This window comes from Bos indicus, chromosome 24 (assembly GCF_029378745.1).
Source record: "Bos indicus isolate NIAB-ARS_2022 breed Sahiwal x Tharparkar chromosome 24, NIAB-ARS_B.indTharparkar_mat_pri_1.0, whole genome shotgun sequence".
In the NCBI taxonomy this organism is placed as follows: domain Eukaryota; kingdom Metazoa; phylum Chordata; class Mammalia; order Artiodactyla; family Bovidae; genus Bos; species Bos indicus.
In genome coordinates this window covers 56618532-56640775 of record NC_091783.1, presented here as the reverse complement: position 1 = coordinate 56640775, position 22244 = coordinate 56618532, and the positions used below count along the sequence as shown (strand labels likewise).

General features: G+C 40.9%; 1 protein-coding gene across 5 annotated transcripts in view; it reads right to left on the bottom strand.

The window, feature by feature from the left end:
* Positions 1 to 22244, bottom strand: part of WDR7 (WD repeat domain 7) — a 352599-nt gene that overhangs the window by 70693 nt on the left and 259662 nt on the right. The window lies entirely within an intron of this gene.

Below are 22244 nucleotides of genomic sequence, written 5' to 3'. Positions count from 1 at the left end.
TTAAAATCAACTGAAAGAAAAATGATGCAGAATACCACTTAGGCCTGTTAATAATTATCTTCAATAGAAAACAACTTCATAATTACAAACATCCTTGAATTTTGAAATAAGAAGTAAGGGTCAAAAACAAAAAGATTAAACATGAAAACTCAGTTTTGCTACAATGACTATTATGCAAATATTTCTATTCGAACAGAAATAGAAAAGATGAAAAGGCTTATATATTCAATCTAATTATGCTTTCATGGTTTATTATGGTATTAAGGAATGAAAAATATTTTTTAGCAGAACAATAATAAAAAACCAGTATATTAAACACGTTATGCTTAAATGTTCATGTCAGTAATTTGAAATGAAATTAGAGAGTTATTCACCAAAAAAAGTTATCTGGCAAATTTTCTAGTTTCCACATTTATCAGTTTATCCAAACGATAACTGTGCCTATTGGTAACATAAATAAGCATATTTGGTGATTTGGCATTGCATGAAAATAGGATTTAGGGAGGATACTTTGAAGGTTGTAAAAGGTTGATTTACTTTTATTTGTTTATTTTTCTGGATTAATTTTCATGATTTGATTATGTATTTGAATTCCTGATCTTTGCTCTGTCATGATTTCATAGCCATATGGCTAAAGCCTGGGAAGGCAAGAATAAAAATTATCAGAAGTGTAAATAAGGTATGCTTTGATGTCCCCGAAGAGTTTTGAATATGCCTTCCCATTATCCAGTCCTGCCGTCTCAGTGAGAGTTACCTAGATAAATTAGTGGCCTACTCTCAATGTTTCTGAGGACATTACATCAATTTTACTATATATCCCTTTTCTTTTTTCTCTTTGATTCTCTGCTACAAATCTAAATTTTCTGTTATTTTTTTAAAACATAGGAGGGGGAGGAAAAACAGATGACAGAAAAGAAGTAGCATTTCTCTAATTCTTTCTTGAGATTGATACAGAGTTAAAAAACAAACAAACCAGTAGGGCATGGACTCCATTGCTGAAATTCTGGTAAGAGGCTGAGAGAGAGAGTAAAGGGGAGATATCTCTGAGCATTAGACAGCAGGGAGAGTCTGACAAAGCCGCTTTGGCATTATCAGACTTTATGACATTCATACGTATTTTATAAATCTGGGAAACAGGACATTAAATGTTTAAACTTTTTGTTTGAAATTTATTCAGCAGTACTTCTGTCCGATCTCTAAGCCCCACCCAGCAAGGCAACTTTTTTCCTCTTTAGTGGAAGATAGATGCTTCATTTCTAAGCACGTGAAAGACACTACTCTAGGCTGTCCCGTGGGGTGGTGTGGGGCTCCGGTACGGGAGGTCCTCTTGTACACACAGGTTTGAGGGAAGGAAGGGGACTAGAGGCTCTCGACGATGTGTGCGGCTTCCCCCTACTGAGAGGTGAATAAAAACTTTCTTAAATGTCTTTCCTGTCTAAAGCATTCTACTACTGTCCCTCAGTAGAGAAGGAAAGCACCAACAATCAGCATTCAAAATTGAAGGTTTCCACACTACAAAAGAAAAGATATTTAGAAGAGCTTTAACATGTTTACTATTTTAGTATTCAGTAATCACTGTGGTCTAAGAAGGAGCATCACTACTATCTATATGTATGCCTATAGCTACACCACATCTAAACACACCTGCTGCTGCTGCTACGTCACTTCAGTCGTGTCTGACTCTGTGTGACCCCATAGACGGCAGCCCACCAGGCTCCCCCGTCCCTGGGATTCTCCAGGCAAGAACACTGGAGTGGCCTGCCATTTCCTTCTCCAATGCAGGAAAGTGAAAAGTGAAAGTGAAGTCGCTCAGTCGTGTCTGACTCTTAGCAACCCCATGGACTGCAGCCCACCAGGCTCCTCCGTCCATGGGATTCTCCAGGCAAGAGTACTGGAGTGGGGTGCCACTGCCTTCTCCATAAACACACCTAAGCCCACACAATTTAAATCCTATTAGAGTAACACGGAATATAATATTTAAGAAATGTTTTAACAAGTATCTATTCTGTGCAGGTTAACAGCCACAGGAAAATAGCATTTCCAGAGGTATTTTGTTATCTGTTACTAAACTTTGCACAGATGCAAGAGTTATATTGCCCCAACACTTCTGCAAAACGTAAACTTAACTGCCCCTCAAAATAATCCTCTTGAAAACAATCCGCTGGTAAAATACATTTATGTTGACAAAATTTTACTTAGTTAAACTCGAATCTAAAAGGTTTTTTATTACATTGACCATTTTCTATGCTCTGGGTATCAACCTCATCTTTCTATATCACCTACAGACACCATTATTTATGGGAGAAAAAAAGACCAAATCTATTCTTGGTATCAAATCTTTAGTCTGCCTGAAAGGACCATATATTACAGGTCTGCATTTTTCATTCTTTGCAATTTACTACCAGACTGATACTTCTGAAATATCTGAAAGAATTCTGGACAGTGGAGGTCTCATGGCATGTTTTTAATCTTTGGATTTCTTGTTAAACTTTTTCTTTCTTTAATGGTCTCTCTTTTAACAGAAGAAATCCAAGGTACGTGTGCATTCACTTCCCAAGTACTCACTCTGGGGACAGGCTACAGTGACCGTCTCTCTGCTGAGGGTTTCCAGAGCCCACCTTGCCCCCAGACTAGTCTTCTGGAACCAGTTCTCCAGTGTAATGTTGCAAACTGTATTTCTTGCTGGGGCTAGGGTGGTCATCATCTAAAACATTTAAAGTCCCTGATCTCCATGCCTTCATCACTGTCCACGTGCAGCCAGAGCGATCCTTTTCAGCCATAAATCAAATCACCTCTCTAGAATGTTCACAACCCTCCTTTAAGATCCTGGCCCTAACACCTCTCGGACTTTATCTCTTCTCCTCTTTGCTTGGTCTACTCTGGCCATACTGATCTCCTTATATTTTCGTGAATATTCCAGGAGTATATCCATTTTGGAGCTTAACATTTGCTGCTCCTTCTGCTTCAAAGTCTCATCCTCCAGGGGTTGTGCGCTCACTTCATTCAGGTCTCTGCCCCAGGGCTGTCTAGATAAGGAGGCCTTTATGAGCCGTCACCTTAATACAGCAGCCGTTCCTCCACTACTCTTCAGTCCAGGACCCTGGTTTTTCTTTACTGTACTTGTCATCTCTTTGCAATTATTCAGTAATTTTTTGTTTATTGTTTCCCACCATCAGAGACTTTACCTTTTGTTGAATGTATGCATACACAAACAGGGTCCAAGCAACCTACTGAACAGGGTCCTCCATTAACCTACGTCCTTCAGGATACAGCAGTACATAGGTTAATGCTGTAAGAAGTCCAAATCACTATGCTTATCCTTCAGGGACTAGTATATAAACTAAGCTAAAAATTTCAGGTTTTAAGACTAATGAATATTTTCTAATGTCTAAAATAATAAACTCGTATAAAACAACAAAGGAAATAACTGTCTAAAGAAGTTAGGCAGAAATCATGAATCAGAAGGCAACCTCCTGACCTTTCTAAAAAATATATTTTCCATTGACACAAATAACTGCAGATTTACAAGAAGTTATATGTAAAGATTCTTGAAGTCTGAGTACATTATCATGAGACTGACAGGTGCATAATGGAAATTATTTCATTATGTCTCAGGGGACTAGAAGAGATTATTTGGTCTGAAACTTAAGGCAAATACAGTCTGCTGCTGCTAAGTCACTTCAGTCGTGTCCAACTCTGTGTGACCCCATAGATGGCAGCCCACCAGGCTCCCCCGTCCCCGGGATTCTCCAGGCAAGAACACTGGAGTGGGTTGCCATTTCCTTCTCCAATGCATGAAAGTGAAAAGTGAAAGGGAAGTCGCTCAGTGGTGTCTGACTCTTAGCGACCACATGAACTGCAGCCTACTAGGATCCTCCATCCATGGGATTTTCCAGGCAAGAGTACTGGAGTGGGGTGCCATTGCCTTCTCCACAAATACAGTCTAAATAATGATATACACAATACAGTATATGTATTTGGTATAAATGGTCTGAGAATAAAAATTATTCTAAGAATTAGCCAGATATTTAATAGGCACATTTAAATTTCACTGAATATAGTATTATCACACAAAACACAATTAAAAGAAATAATCACTTATTGGTCATTACGAAATACCAGAATAGGCTATTCTATTTCTCCAAAGCATATTCGTGACATCAACTCCTCAGGAGCCACTGACAACAGGGTGTCACCAACTCACCACGGGTGGTTTACAATATGAAATAAATATGTGAATTGGGTCCACTCTGGGGCAGGATCCTGGAGCAAATCATGTTGCCTGAGTTTGCCAAGCACCCAATGCCTGAGTCTAAGTAACTTTGGTACCCTTTACTTACAGTCTCCCTTGAATTGATGACCTTTTTACTTTTTATTAAAAATGGTCCTCAAATGGGGGATATATGTATCCCTATGGCTGATTCATGCTGAGGTTTGACAGAAAACATCAAAATTCTGTAAAGCAATTATCCTTCAATAAAAAATAAATAATTAAAAAAAAATGGTCCTCAAATAAGAGAAGTTTGTGTGATACTTCAAAAAAAAAAAAAAAAAAAAAAAAGGAGAGGAAACATGCAACTCCCAGCAGAGACAGGATTTAGAAGAAATACAGAGCCTGTAATATCACTTTCTTAACCATGACTCTGATAATGTGGCCTCATCTCAGGATGGTGATACTGTGTACAGTGTCCGTAAGCATTAAAATGCAACAAGGAACCCTCTTCAGTAATGCAAAGTGAATCTCCAGCTAAAATGAACCCATCTGAAAATCTAAGGACGTAAGAACTAGAATGTCTGGGCTATAACTATGATTTACAACTATTTACAGTCACCTACTACGGCTGAGGACAAACTGTGTATCAGGCACTGTGCTGAGAACGTGTGTCTGCATTCCCAGGAGTAGCTGAGGTATTAGGAGGGATTCTTATCTAGCTGCTTTTACAAATTCTTGATGTTGATTGAAAATGATCCCAAGACTTTAAACTCTTGGTCTAAAAAGTATTAAGGCCGTACGTAATTGTAAAGAACCACCACTAATACATAGCAAAGGGCAAGTCTTTGCTCTCATGCCTCCTTCTTCACCAAGGGTTAATCGCTGTTAACAATTTGGTGGACATTCTCAGCTTTGCCTAATTTTTATTACCAAAGTGGGGTCATATTACACCTATTATTCCGCAACTTTCTTTTCTTCCCTCAATAGTTCATGGAGCATCCTCCCACATACATGAATCCACGTCATCCTTTTTCACATCTGCTTTATTTTCCTGTGCATTTACACTCCATTATTGAAATAGTCCCTTTCTGACATTTAAGTTATACACAGATCCTTGTACACATAGATGAGTATTTGTGTAGGAAAGATTCCCCAAAGCAAGGTTCTAAATTAAAGCACACACACATTGTAAACTTTGCTGTGAGTGCATGCATGCGTGCTCAGTCACTCAGTTGTGTCTGGCTCTTTGCGACCCCATGGACTGGGGCCTGCCAGGCTTCTCTCATGGAATCTTCCAGGCAAGCATAGTGGAGTGGGTTGCCATTTCCTAGTCCAGGGGATCTCTCTGACCCAGCGACAGGACCCATGTCTCCTGCATTGGCAGGAGGCTTCTTTACCATTGTACAACCCGTGAAGTGAAAGTCATTCAGTCATGTCTGACTCTTTGCGACCCCATGGACTATAGCCCGCCAAGCTCCTCTGTCTATAGAACTCTCCAGAAAAGAATACTGGAGTGGGTAGTCATTCCCTTCTTCAGGCAATGCCAAATTATCCTCAGTTCCCCATAAAAGAGTTCCCTACTTGATATGATCAAATTTTCTACATTTTTGCCAATATGAGGAAAAAAATGCTATCATATTTTCATTTTAACTTGCATGAAATAACTTTTTAGATTTGTTCATCTGATTGCACTCTGCAGGATATGCATGCAGATTTTTCTTTATTAATGAAACAAAAGTTATTTAAAATGTAATCAATACATCATTCCTTTATCCATCATGTATACTAGATGAGGAGAGAGACTTCTCAGTATCCATGATGTGCTCCCAATAGCCCAGGGACAAGACCTGACCCCTAAACACAAGTAAAGCTATGAATGCAGGAAAAAATGGCCAGCCTTCTGTAGTGGAGCAACACACAGGTCAGTATGACCACAGAAGGTATCAGTGATGACACCCTGGTGGCCTGGACAAGATGGCAAAGGGCTTTTGTAAGGACCGCCATGTAAGGAGCTCAGGACTTGGTTCTCAGAGCATCAGTCAATAACCCTCAGGGATGTCAGGGCTGCAGCCAAGGGGGGCACTTTGTAGAGGAGGAGGCTCCTTCCAGACATCTTCGCACCCTTCCCCCCACAACCAACCACTCCCAGAACTCTGGGTCTCCATGCCACTAACACGTTTGAACAACTTAGAGACACAAAAGTAGCTCTGAGGAAGGCATCAGCTCAAGGGGAGCTGTGCTAGTTTGGTGGTGGTGGGGGATGAACAGTGCAGGATGAGGGAATGTTTTCTAGAAGCACTTCATTCCCCTAGTGACAGGCACCAGTTCAAAGGACAAAATGGAAAGGACCCTTCATTCTGAGATGGTGACTGACAACTGGAAAATTCCATCTGAGAGTCATGATTTCCCACTCAGCATCTTACGCACTGTAAATCCTCAATGAAATGACGTGAAAGTTGCTCAGTCGTGTCCGACTCTTTGCGACCCCATGGACTATACAGCCCATGGAATTCTCCAGGCCAGAATACTGGAGTGGGTAGCCTTTCCCTTCTCCAGGGGATCTTCCCAACCCAGGGATTGAACCCAGGTCTCCCGCATTGTGGGCGGATTCTTTTATCAGCTGAGCCACAGCAGAAGCCCAAGAATACTGGAGTGGGTAGCCTATCCCTTCTCCAGAGGATCTTCCTGACCCAGGAATTGAACACAGGTCTCCTGCATTGCAGGTGGATTCTTTACCAGCTGAGCCATCAGGGAAGCCCAAATCCTCAACAGATGTTTCCTAACCACCACCACGAAGTATTTAATAGGTAAATTGCTTCCCTTCTGAAAAACCGGCTAGAGGAACGCTACAGCTGGGGTTTTTAGAAGCACGACTGAAAACAGGATTTCTGCAGGTAAAAAAACATGCTTGTTGAGGTGTATTGTAAATGATGGCTGAGAGATACCTCTCTTATTACCTGATTCATGCACTTACTAATTTGTGACCTTGAACAACTTAACATCTATGCCTCAGCTTCCTCATCTGTAAAATGGGAACAATAATAGTACCTGATATGATTATCATGAAGACTGAATTAGTTACTACATGTAAAGTACTTAGAGGTGTTCCTGGCATATAATAAGTACTTTCTGTAGTAAGTACACACTTTAGTAGCTACCATAATTATCATCATCATCATTTGCATCTCTGAATATATACCACAGAAAGGATATAAAAGGCGCAGTTATTTTGCTATTTTCCTAGGGCAAATAAGTGCTAATAACATGTTAATAAATAAGGGAAATGAGTTCCCCAAATATCATAAACTTGTTTGTTTCTTAAACACTTATGATTTTCAGATATAATCTGATAACAGCAAATTATCTCAGTTTAAGCTTCAAGTTGCTAATACAAATGATATAGATGACTTTAGTTTGAAACTCTTCTCTATTATCATTTCAAACAGTCGGAAAATTTAATGTTCTTTCTGTTATACAGTGAAATGGAATACTTCTGGAAGCTTTAGAGATTTGTTTTTTCATCAAGAACTTTAACACTGAAAGGCAGTCACCTGCTGGTGTGTTTTCAGGAGTAGGGACACGGACAGAAATGGTTTCAGAAGGATTTCTACTCACGTGAGTATAGGACAGACATCTATATTCATTATAAAGGGTATCCTATAAAATTGTAACAGATTTAACAATTTTACTGGAAGTTAGGATAGAAGCTATGCTGCATCCTGTAATTATTAACACCATTGAGATAAACACAAACCACAGATTTGGAGTTTTTTTAAAAATGAGCTCATGGACTGTTCTCAAGTAGACAGTGTTCACTTTCTTAACTGTATTTTAAGTGTCCATTTAGGGTGCACAGAGCTGATTCAGCTTTTCACATGAAGAGCAGAATCAATCAGTCTGTCTACATAATAACAAAGTTTAAGAAAAGGTAAACTATGTCTGAAAATACAGACTTTTAACTCTTCTGTCTGGATTTTTTTTCCACCATTCAGTTCAAAAGTTTAAACACTTTACTCTGAATTTTGTATCTTATCTATGTTACAGCTTTAATGCTGTCCCAATGATTTTCTTTCATTTGAATTATTCTAATACATATATCCAATTTAAAGGAATACACACTCACTGTAAAAAAAGAAACCCAGAGTATAGAAAAATAAACAGAAGGAAGTTATCCTTGGGGCTTCCCTGGTGGTCCAGTGGTTAGGAATCCGCCTGCCAGCGCAGGGAAGGCGGGTTCAATCCCGGCTCCGTGTCTCAGGGTGACTAAGCTCGTGTGCCACAGCCGCGGAGCCCTGTGTGCCTGAGTCCACGCTCCACAACCAGAGAAGCCTCCGCAGAGAGAAACCAGAGCACGGTGGCTGGAGAGGCGCCTCTGCGTGCTACAACAGAGAAAGCCCGAGAGCGGCAACGGGAGACGTGGTGCAGCCAGAAGGAAACAGATTACTTAATGGGAAAAAAAAGAGAACGCTATCTTTTACCACAGTCCCCTCCACCACCACAGGTAACCATGAGGAAAACTTTGGGGTGTGTCTTTTCCAGCTTTTTTCCCCTCTTCATATGTTTACATGCAAATACATGCCTGAATATCAATCTTTGCGTATAGTTTTCTTCTTTTAAAATGATTTTACATACTTTTCTGAAACTCTGCTAGTTTCTCTTTAAATTTATCTTTTGCTGACATCTTTCCATCCACAGTACAAATGGACTGCTCTCAAGCTTTTTAATGCCTGTATGGTAGGCTGCTAGGCCAGCGTATTTCAATGGAAGAAACTGTGGGTAAGTAATAGTGATATGTAGAGGACACAAGTGAATAAAAGTGTTCTAATTATAAAGTACATTTTCTAGGTAATAGCCTACTAAGAGGCTAGTTGAGAGACAATCAGTTAAATCCAGGAAAACATACAAAATACTTTAAATTTCAATGTCTGTACCACAAAGACTTAAGTGAAGTATCCATTTACAATAAATTAGAGAAATTTATACCCAGTGTTATTTAAAGTTAGTTTCCTCTCTAGTCTTTTTAATATCCACTAAGAAGCCCAAGTAGTTGAGCCATTAACTATATTGCTCAGGTCTATGATGGAGCATTTCTTCATTATTGGCTCCAAATACACAATGGAAAAGAATACACACTATACTTTCTTCAAAGGAATCATTGATTCATTGGTCAGAGATTTACAATCATATTTAATACATTTCATTCAGTGACAGCCAATTTTGCATATGGCAATACCTTCAAGTCTGGAGTCAGAAGGATTTCCCTGCCTGATTATTTTTTTACTTAAAAAAATTTCTTTTATTGGGGTATAGCTCGATGGTACTCCACTCCAGCACTCTTGCCTGGAAAATCCCAAGGACGAGGAGCCTGGTAGGCTGCAGTCCATGGGGGCGAGAAGAGTCGGACACGACTGAGCGACTTCACTTTCACTTTTCACTTTCATGCATTGGAGAGGGAAATGGCAACCCACTCCAGTGCTCTTGCCTGGAGAATCCCAGGGGCGGGGGAGCCTGGTGGGCTGCCGTCTATGGGGTCGCACAGAGTTGGACACGACAGAAGTGACTTGGCAGCAGCAGCAGCTGATACACAACACTGTGTTAGTCTCAGGTACACAGCAAAGTGAATCAGTTACACATACACAGATCCACTCTTTTTTAGATTCTTTCCCATAGAGGTGATAACACTAAAATATCACCAATTCTCCTCTTAACTCCTGTGCACGACAGACAGGTCCTTCCTTCGTGTTCCTCCCATCACAGCACCTGGGAGCGTCTCTGTGTCCTGGACACCGTTTCTCTGATTTACCACCCTGTCTCTGCCAAGTCAATGTAAGACCTTTGAGGGCGGGGACAGCACCTGACTGACAGGCTGGAGCTGGGCAGCCCACAGTGGCCCAGCCCAGGACAGCACATACAGACAGAAGTAAGCGTGGCTTTACTCAATGAATAGAAAGAAGACTAACGTGCCCTGAGCATCGTGAGCTGAGACTGGGACTTGAGGCATGCGGGTCTGACACATATAATAGGATATCATCTATAACATGGGCCCTAATGACAGGCAGATTTGCCTCCAGGTAATATGTATCCTGGGCTTCCCCTGCGGCTCAGCCGGTAAAGAAGCCGCCTGCAATGAGGGAGACCTGGGTTCCATCTTTGGGTTAGGAAGATCCCCTGGAGAAGGGAAAGGGTGCCCACTCCAGTATTCTGGCCTGGAGAATCCCATGGACTACACAGTCCATGGGGTTGCAAAGAGTCAGACATGACTGAGCGACTTTCACTTTCACCTTTCATTACGCATCATGGTGCTTTGGGTAACACCAAACATCTAGGACTCTTCAAGGTGGCCCCCTTCTGGGACCAGCAGCATTGGAATTCAAGGAGAGCCAAGAACCCCTAGAAAAGCAAAGAGTCCTTTAAAGCAAGTGGAATAAATTTCAGGATTGATACTGAGCCTCAGAAAAACTCATCCCCTGAGATCTCCCTTACCCTCTCCCCAAATACTGGATCCTAGGAAAGGTGATGACTTCAGGATATGGAGGATGCAGAAAATTCTATCAGAGTTTTAAGAAAGAAGAAGTAAGTTTCACATTTTGGTGCAACAAAATGCCCAACTAAATCAGAGGTTCTTAACCAAGTGGGGTCTGCAGATGCCTTGGGGACTTTATGCTCCTACTAGGAAGTCTGTGAGATCAAAACTACTTTTAAAAACTCCTGAGGCGTCAATGAGCTTTCGCTGTATTGAACTGGCACTGATGGTGCACAGTGATGGGTAAAACTGCAGATCCTTTGGCCCTTATCAAGGCAGTGGCACCAGATTCTGCCAGTCGTCACAATAACCTTCACTGCCATGGCAGTAAACAAAACAAGGAAGTGTTTTCACTTAGGGATATCCTTGATGAAGCTGTAAAAATGATTAATTTTATTTAAATTTTGACCCTTGAGTACATGTTGCTTTACTATTCAGTGTGACAGAATGGGAAGTATACATATAAAGTATTTCTAATATCGACTGAAATATGACTGGGGTCTCAGGGGAAAATTGTTGGAAGACTGAGGTGTAAGCTAAACTAGCTGTTTTTTTCACTTTCACTGAAAGTATCACTGAGAGAGAAACTATGATTATTTGGACTTGGGTATTTGCCAGACGTTTTCTGGAAAATGAACTGCTTTTTGTCCTGTCCAGGAAAACAACAGCCAGAATTTGTTGCCAAGGATAAAATTCAAGCTTTCAAGTAAAAATTAGTGTTTTGCAAAGTAGTATCTGGCTTTCCAATACTCTCTGCCTTTTTTTTTTTTTTTAATGAGATCAGCAGTGATATTAGCAAATATGAGGTTTTGACAATGTGGACTGTAATGTGACAGTATATGGAGAATTTACAAATAATTCAGTAACCAAGATCTTCCAAAGACAAGTGCATAATGTTATAAAACCACGCACAGCAAAAGACCCACTCAAAAAAATCACTCAAAGACCCACCCAATGTATTGAAGGTAACAGTACGAAAAATTCCTTAAAACTACAGATTTCTCATTGCAGCTAACCTTTAAAAAACGACCACCTGTTGAGTTTTGATGAACTACTAAAAAATATGCAAAATTATTTTAAAAGGCTATTGAAATATGACTCTCTTTTTAAACTATATATCTATTTGAGGCTAGATTTTCACTATAAACTTTAAATAAAACAACATATGGCAACAGATTAGACACGTGCAGATATAAAAATCCACCTGGCTCCTATTAAGCCAGACATTAGAGAAATCTGCAAAAATGTTAAGCAATGCTTCATCTGTCAGGTTTTTTTGGTTTTGTTTTGGCAAGTAGTTATTTTTCATAAAAGTTTTTACATCAACATGAATTGAGCTATTATTAAATACACCAATAAATATTTTTTAAATATCCAAGTTTTCATTTCTAATATATTAGAACTCCATATATACAACTTTCATAAATTAAAAATTCTTTGGAATCTTCAATTTTGAAGGGGTTCTGAGACCAAAAGTTTGAGAACCACTACACTCAAGACTGAAAAAAAACACTTGGCAATAGAAAAGTTGTAACTGCGGGAGACAGAGAGATGATAACAAAACAGCGGGGATAAAGAGCAGACAACAGCAGATTCACAGGGCGTGAGAGCTGACAAAGTGGATGGAGCGCAGACTCCTTCCTGGAGGAGAGACGAGAGTCTCGGCAGCAAAGAGAGGGGCTGCGGAGCGGAGGACGGATTTCAAGTGAGAGATAACAGTGTGTGTGTTCAGACCGAGGAAGAGAAGTTGAGGATAAAAGAGAGAGGATGGGGAAGGAAGGATGCAGCAAGGAGGAGGCCTGGGCCTGGACCACAGCGAGAGCCATCTCGTCGTCTGCCGAGATGCCGCAACCCTGTGCCACGTGATGCATGAGCAGCACGCGCACACCCGCCCGCGTAGGATACACAGCAGGTGTGGGATCCTTTCAGCCAAACAGGCCTTCCCTTTCACCCGATCGTCGGCTCAAGAAGGGACTGACGTGTATACTACTGATACTGTGGAAAAATGGATAACCAAGGAGAACTGACTGTACAGCACAGGCAACTCTACTCAGTGCTTGGTGGTGACCCAAAGGGGAAGGAAATCCAAAACGGAGGGCATACGTGTATATATGTGTGGGCTTCCCAGGCGGCACCAGCGGTAAAGTACCCACCTGCCAAGGCAGGAGACATAAGAGATGCGGATTCGATCCCTGGGCTGGGAAGATCCCCTGGAGGAAGGCATGGCAACCTACTCCAGTGCCCAGAGAATCCCAGGCAGAGAGGAACCTAGTGGGCTACCATAGGGTCACAAAGAGCTGGACACGACTGAAGCGACTTAGCAGGCACACGTGAGTATGTACAGTGATTCACCTTGCTGTGCAGTAGAAACTGACACAGCACTGTAAGCCAACTATATTCCAGTAATTTTTATTTTTTAAAAAAGCATGCTCTTCAGTTTGTCCACCTGTCAAATAAAGGCCAGAAATAGGTAATTTATAATGTGAAGTCCATTGCAGAGTCCAAATTCTACAACTTGTATTTCTATAAAAGTAATGCAACAAGGTCATCATTTAAGTGAAATAACTGGTGCCATTTATTATGACAAAATTAAGGACAAAACACGGGAAGTAGCATAGCTGGTATCATTATTCAACTACAGTTACTGAGGGCCTATATTGAGAGTTCAAATTTTCTAAACTAAAAATTGGGACACAGTTCAAAAAGGGACTCCTTTCGAATCTGTGAATTTACATAGTAAGTCTTTGAAAGGAACAAAAATTGCCAGTCTTAGTTATACATTAAATAAATTTCCTCCACTTAAAAGAATAAAAATGCATGGAATAGGATCTATGTGGGAATTCTGGGGTATATTACGGTATTTAACCAGATGAAGCCCTATACTACTTGCTATGAACACAATAAAAGAAATAGATGCAAAAATCTTTTTATTCAAGCTATTCATAATGTGCAAAAACAATTCATCAAAAAAAAAATCCTTAATCGTTTGTTTTGCATTGTATCACTACTGGCCCTCAAGAACATAACTGCCTTAATTTAAAAGGTATATTTTAATTCGATTACGTTTCTGTATTTTATCTTCCTTTCTAATTGAGCTTTGCTAGTCAGTAGTTTTTGGAGAAGGAAATGGCAACCCACTCCAGCGTTCTTGCCTGGAAAATCCCAGGGACAGGGGAGTCTGGTGGGTTGCCGTCTGTGGGGTCGCACAGAGTCAGACACGACTGAAGTGACTTAGCAGCAGCAGCAGTCAGTAGCTTATAGGGGCTTGAATTTTTCCTGTTCTGAGATTAGTAAACAATATCTTTTGTACAGCAGAAATTAACGATTTTTAAGAAAGGATACTTTTGGAAAATGAATAACAAACCCTTAAATTATCCACGTCACGCTTGTGGGCTCAACTGCTTCTCTTTTGGTTGACTAGCATCTGTGCGTTCCTACACTCCCATGTTTTATGCTACTGCATCAAAGAAAGCAGAGTAAAATGAGATGGTGACCAAACTGAGTCAGGCATGGCATGCTCCATGCTGGCTCGTCTGCTGTATTAGAGTCTTCACGAGGAAATTCACGTTTAGTAACACAGCCACTGGTATGAATTCTAAGGCAATCTCACGCACGCATGTGTGCTCAGTTCACTTTCAGTCGTGTCTGACTCTTTGCGACCCCATGGACTGTAGCCTGCCAGGCTCCTCTGTCCATCGTGTTATCCCAGCAAGAATACTGGAGTGGGTTGCCGTCTTCTCCTTCAGGGATCTTCCCGACCCAGGGATCGAACCTGCATCTCCTGTGGCTCCTGCATTGGCAGGTGGATTCTTCATCTGAGCCACTTGGGAAGCCCCCTGAGGAAACCTCAGTGACATTTATCCTCCCAAGACTCAAAAAAAGGTTAGTTCAACTTTCTTAGTGTCTAGGGTATTTTTAACTGAGGATGCTGGATTACTGATGGTCTAGGTAATTACCTGTAAATTACTCAGAACGCTCTGTGCTTCTGTCATGATCTAGAGTGCTGGGTGATGCCTTTGGGAAGATCATCTAGGAAAATGAAATAGGTAGAGCAAAGTCCAATGAAAACAGGAGGGAATGTAGAGGAGCTCATTCCTTAAATGTTACCTTACTGTAATTCTCACTCTGCTTATGAATAAATGTGAATATGAAATTAGTTCAGTGTTGCAACAGTCTTGTTGCTGCTAATATATCTAAGTTGTAGAAAGAACATGGTTTAATATCCATATAATAAAATAGCTTTATTTGTTACAGTGATGAACCGACTGTGTGGATCACAATAAACTGTGGAAAATTCTGAAAGAGATGGGAATACCAGTCCACCTGACCTGCCTCTTGGGAAACCTATATGCAGGTCAGGAAGCAACAGTTAGAACTGGACATGGAACAACAGACTGGTTCCAAATAGGAAAAGGGGTACATCAAGGCTGTATATTGTCACCCTGCTTATTTAACTTCTATGCAGAGTACATCATGACAAACGCTGGACTGGAAGAAGCACAAGCTGGAATCAAGATTGCCGAGAGAAATATCAATAACCTCAGATATGTAGATGACACCACCTGTTGGGGGCCAGAGTGAGGTACTCCGCCCGTGACAAAGGTCATGAGGAAGGAGGCTCGACATACGCAAAGGCGGGATCGAGCCTCAGGAGTCCCTCTGGAAATCCTCGAGCGTCTACCCCCATAACCAGAGCCTGCCTACTTTACTACTTTGTACTCTCACCTACATCTCTGACTTTACGGGGGGCTGTCCCCCACCACCTCTTTCGGAGAAGGAGTTAACCTAGAGCTCCAGTTAATAATAATTCCTGGGCGTGATAAGAGTGTTTTAACCTACAAACTCCTCTGAAGGTTCTCTAGCCTGCCTGACAGGCTCGTCGGGCCACATGTGATTGCTCACAGCCTCCCAACCGTGAGAGGCACGAGATGCTTTAAACCCTCTAAAAACAGGTTCTTTAGAGAAGTTAGAAAACTATAAGTATAGTGGGCTAATTACAAATTGTGTTGGTGAAGGGTTTTTCATTTGTTGAGCCAATGTTTGTTGCTAAGTCTCCATATCCCCTGCCCTTACACACATTAATGAATATATAGAAGGAATAAGTATTAACCTTTGATATTAATCACGTTAGACCTTAGGCTAAGTAAATTCTTTCCTTAACTAAAACCCACTACACCCTCACCCTGTAGGAATGTAACTTTATTTGGGTGGCGTCTGTTTTGAGAATAATCAGCCCTGGAGAAATAAGTGTCCTGATTGACTGACTGCTGTCACAAGGAGAGGGTCGTAAATTGTCAGCAGGCCCCCCTGGCCAGAAGATGATGTAACACCCCTAAGACCTCTGTATACATTTGTATGAAGCACCTGACTTTGATAAAAGTCAGGACTGCTGACCCCACGTGACTTTTGTATAACATCTCAGTGTATAAAAGTAGACCATGGAAAATAAAGAATTGGGATCAGTTCCTCGAAATACTGGTCTCCCCATGTCGCTCTCTCTCCCACTCTGGCTGAGTCTCCATCTGGATCGAGGAACCCACCATGCTTACTAATTATGCCTGGGCTTCTAAGATCCGACCGGGGAGGCCTCAGTGTCTCCTCTCCTTTGGGAGAACGGAAGGACGCCTGTGGCCTACGTAAGTGGTGCAAACTTCTTGTCTTGAAGTTTTATTGGTCTCCCGCGTAAACCAAGCCACTCAGCCTCTTTTCTCCACTGAATTTTCCTACTGAGCTATCCTTATTCTATCACTCTTTATATCTTTAATTAATATCTAATTGAAGCTATTGTATCCTGATCCTCGCCTATGCCGTCTCTCCTTCGAATACCCTGGATCAGCCGGGGCTGGTCCCCGGCAACCACCCTATGGCAGACAGTGAAGAGGAACTCAAAAGCCTCCTGATGAAAGTGAAAGTGGAGAGTGAAAAAGTTGGCTTAAAGCTCAACATTCAGAAAACGAAGATCATGGCATCCGGTCCCATCACTTCATGGGAAATAGATGGGGAAACAGTGGAAACAGTGTCAGACTTTATTTTTCTGGGCTCCAAAATCACTGCAGATGGTGACTGCAGCCATGAAATTAAAAGACGCTTACTCCTTGGAAGGAAAGTTATGACCAACCTAGATAGCATATTGAAAAGCAGAGACATTACTTTGCCAACAAAGGTCCATCTAGTCAAGGCTATGGTTTTTCCAGTGGTCATGTATGGATGTGAGAGTTGGACTGTGAAGAAAGCTGAGTGCCAAAGAATTGATGCTTTTGAACTGTGGTGTTGGAGAAGACTCTAAAGATTCCCATGGACTGCAAGGAGATACAACCAGTCCATTCTAAAGGAGATCAGCCCTGGGTGTTCTTTGGAATGATGCTGAAGCTGAAACTCCAGTACTTTGGCCACCTCATGAGAAGAGTTGACTCATTGGAAAAGACTCTAATGCTGGGAGGGACTGGGGGCAGGAGGAAAAGGGGATGACAGAGGATGAGATGGCTGGATGGCATCACCAACTCAATGGACATGAGTTTGAGTGAACTCCGGGAGTTGGTGATGGACAGGGAGGCCTGGCGTGCTGCAATTCATGGGGTCGCAAAGAGTCGGACACGACTGAGTGACTGAACTGAACTGAAATGAAAAATCTGGTTATAGAACTTCTTTGAATAACTATATTTTGAAGGATCTGTATGCTACAGCCTCTCAAGGGCACTGAAATCTTAGTAATTTTCTTGTATTACTAATGGAAACCATTATATTATTAATAATATCCCTGGAACTAAAATGTGAATTATTAGGAAATATTTAAATCTATGACTATGAAGTTTACACAGCAGTCAAAATTGTAATTTTTAAAATATGGGACCATAAATGATTCAAAATTGCCAAAGCAATCTGGAGGGAAAAGAACAAAGCTGGAGGCATAATCCTTTCAGACTTCATGCCATGCTACAAAACTATAGTAATCAAAACAGCATGGTATTGCACAAAAACAGGCACACAGATCAATGGAACAGAATGGAGTGCCCAGAAATAAACCTACAAATGTAGGATTAATCAATCCATGACAAAGGAAGTAAGACTCTACAATGGAGAAAAGACAGCCTCTTCCAAGCGGTACTGGGAAAGCTGGACAGCCACATGTGAATGAATGGAATCAGAACACTTCCTCACACCACACACAAAATAAACTCAAAATGGTTAAAGACTTGATTATAAAACATGACGCTAACATACTTCTAGAAGAAAACACAGGTAAAATATTCTCTGGCATAAAATGGAACAGTATTTTCTGAGATTAGTCACCCAAGGTCAAGAAATAAAAAGCAAAAATAAACAAATGGAACATAATTAAACTTTAAAGATTCTGCACTGCAAAGGAAACTATTAACAAAATGAGAAGAAAACCTACAGAAGGGGTTAATATCTGAAATATACAAACAGCTCATATAAGTCAAGATCAAAACAATAAACAACCCAGTTAAAGAATGGGCAGAAGACCTAAGAGACAATTCTTCAAAGAAGATATATAGATGGCCAGCAGAACAAATCAAAACCACAATGAGGCAGTACCTCGCAACGGTCAGAATGGCTATCATAAAATAGTAAATGATATCTGCAAAGAATAAATGCTGGGGAGAGTGTGGAGAAAAGGAGCCCCCTACACTGTTGGCGGGAATGTAAATCGGTATCCACTATGGAAAACAGTATGGAGGTTCCTTAAAAATCTAAAAATAAAGCTCCTGTATAATCCAGCAATTCTACTGCTACTCCTAAGTCGCTTCAGTCGTGTCCGACTCTGTGCGACCCCACAGACGGCAGCCCACCAGGCTCCCCCATCCCTGGGATTCTCCAGGCAAGAACACTGGAGTGGGTTGCCATTTCCTTCTCCAATGCACTCCTAGGCAAAAATCTGGAAAAGCAAAAACTCAAATTTGAAAAGAAACATGCATCCCAATGTTCACATCTGTACTAATTACAAAAGCCAAGACATGGAAACAACCCAAGTGCCAACCAACAGAAGACTGCCATGAGGAGATACAACGCGTATATACACATTGATACGTAATGGATACTCCTCGGTGCCATCCGCAGCAACACGGAGGGACCTTGAGAATATATACTTAGTGAAGCACGTCAGACACATTGATACGTAATGGATACTCCTCGGTGCCATCCGCAGCAACACGGACCGACCTTGAGAATATATACTTAGTGAAGCACGTCAGACAGAGAAAGACAAATATCACTTATATGTGGAATCTTAAAGATAATACCAGCGAATTTATACACACAACAGAAACAGATTCCCAGACATAGAAAACAAACTTATGGTTACCAAAGCAGGGAGGGAGGGAAGGAGAGACAAATTAAGAGTATGGAATTAACAGACACAAAACACCATACATAAAAATAGATAAGCAACAAGGATTTACTGTATAGTCCTGGGAACTATATGCAATACCTTGTAATAATCTAAAATGAAATGTAATCCGAAAAAAAACACAACCTTATTACACACCTGAAATCAATACAATATTATAAATCAGCTACATTTCAATTTTTAAAAGTTATTTTTGTATCTTTTAGAAAAATATCTACATATACATAAATTACCCTAGCTAGATCTAGATATTTTAATTAATACAAAGACAACCTTTTTTTAATTTTCAGAAAATAATCACAGTATTATGTGTAAAATGGTCATCTTTGTTTCTGTGCCTTCTGAAATTAAATTATAAATGTGTTAAATTTCACATACACATCTACTTAAATACACACACACACACACACACACACACACACACATGTACTACAGAAAGGACTTAATAGCTGGCTCAGTGGTAAAGAATCCACCTGCCAATGCAGGAGACACAGGAGACCCGGTTTTGATCCCCAGGTCAGGAAGATCTCCTGGAGGAGGAAATCCGCTCCAGTATTCTTGCCTGGAAAACCCCATGGACAGGGGAGCCTGAAAGAATCAAACACGACTTGGCGACTGGACACACACACAGGGACTTTGATAAAACCTAACTCAGTAAAAGACAGAAGAGGAAGACAAGTTTGAGATGTGATGATGAGATAAAGAGAAAAGGAGATGTAAGCCCTAACTCTGTAAGTTAGGCAGGGAATGTGGTTTTGAGCTGCCCAATGACCAAAGCAAAATGTTTAAATTAACTCTGGTTAAGTGGAATTAAAAACAAAAAACACATTCTCATTCCTTAGGGCAAAGCAAACAAAAAACGCCTGTCATCTGGATTTGAAAGAAATGTTTTTTTCTTTTAATCCCTGGGCTGGGAAGATCCCCTGGAGGCAGGCATGGCAACCCACCCCAGTATTCTTGCCTGGAGAATCCCATGGACAGAAGAGCCTGGTGGGCTACAGTCTGTGGGGTCGCAAAGAGTCGGACACGACCAAAGCGACTGAGCACTCTCAGGAGGGACCCTGAACAATGGACATTAGCATGATCCCAACTGGACTGTAACCCTCCAGAGACACGCAGGGGCCAGGTTCCTCAGTGCAAACTGCAGGCCAGACACTGACAAGGAACTGGGGGAGTCAGTGCTGAAGGAGGTCAGACAACATGGTCCTAACAGGCAGCTTTCTGACAGTTTAGCTTAGTCTAGGGATATAAACTAGACTATGTAGAGGGATAAATGGACCATGCTTTTTTTAAACTAGCTTCTAAGTGTTCCAGTTCTGTCCAATGGAGCTTTAGATAAAAGTCGATTAATGAACAGTCTGAAGTTAAAAGTCTCTGCCGGCATTGTGTGCTACTGTCTAAGGGCATGTCTTTCAAAACTAATGGTGCATCACTGCAGGAATGAAGGAGCTGAAGGGATGTCTTCAGACATTTCCTTGGAAATTCTGAGTTTACGCAATATGTAAACAAAAAAGGCACTCTAGGATCCGAGCTCTTAGATCACTGAACGTGCCACAAAGGACAATGAGTTGGGTTTTGTTTTCCTGATGGAGGATTATCAGAGGACTTGCTTCTGAACTTCAGTGTGCGTAGCAACCATCAGGCTTCAGGATAGTCGGAGGCAGTGGGTCTCAAGCAGAGTCTCGAAATCAGGTACTTCTCTTGAAGATCATCCAGGAACTACACTGAAGAGCTCATTACTCCTCAGAGGACCAAACAGAGAGTGAGCATTTATTACGAGTGTCTTCAGTTCTCTCAGCTAGTAGGCACGGAATGTATTTTAATATTCACTCGTGAGAGCTCTTTCCCAACACATTCTTGAGAGTCCCAAAATCCCTAAAACAGTTGGGTCTATGAACTACTACTGTCCTTGGCTATCTGTGAATGCTCTAACTCTTACATAAAATGTTTTATGACAGTTGGTTCTCTGTTTTCAAGGGCCCCACATCCACAGATTCAACCACCATGGGTGGAAATTCTTCTGAGGACTCTCAACTCCACGTTGATCTCAGTCCTACAAACAGGTGTGTTCCTCTTGAACAACTGCTCTATCATCTGCAGATTGTGACGTAGGCATTGATGGTTGGCCCCTCTTTATACACATGATGCCAAGAAGTTGAGATATAAACCTATACTTCAGCAATTTGGGCTTCCCTGGTGGCTCAGACGGTAAAGAATCCGCCTGCAATGTGGGAGACCTGGATTCAATCCCTGGGTCAGGAAGATCCCCTGGATAAGGGAATGGCTACCCACTCCAGTATTCTTGCCTGGAGAAGCCCATGGACAGGAGTCTGGTGGGCTACACCCCAGGGGATCGCAAAGAGTCAGACACGACTGAATGATTAACACATTCACTTTCGACTCTGGCAAATTATACATTAATACAGTGCTATAACCTCATGTTTTAATATCAACACATGCTTTTGGGTCAGTGACAGGAAAAATTCTATTAAATTTTACTGGGCACATGTTCTAATCCATTTCTGTTTTCAAGCAGAAGACATTACAAGAAGTTTTAACAGCTGATAGAAAATTATATGAACAAAATTAGAAAAAAAATCAAACTTTCTGCATCTGTCCTATTTTCTTTCATTAGATTTACAATTTATAGCTTAAACTTGTTTGAGTATATATGTCATAGGACAAAAATTTAATTAAAACATAGTTCAGTGGATGGGGTCACTATTCATTAAATTATATATTAAGTCATATAATCATTAATAAACCTGAGTAAATAAATGAATAAACAAGCAAATCTGAATAAACTGACTGTTGGTATATAGCAACAAACAATTCAGAGGTCAGCCTGAGTTTAAGCCCAAGATTTTCAAGACAGCAACCCAACGGAAATTTTATATGCAATCTAAAAAATACCTGCCAAGTTACTAACAATGAAGATAATATTAGAGAAATTATGACATTCAAGTTTTAAAATTCTAAACTGAAAACTCAAAATCCAGATGCATATCAGAATCAAAGCCTACTGGTCAAGGTTAAAAAACAAAACTGAAAAACAGGAAAACCAATCTTAGGGTCATTTCACATTTGATGATGCTAATCCATCTTGGTACTCAGAAAAGAGTGAATTTTATGTATAACCC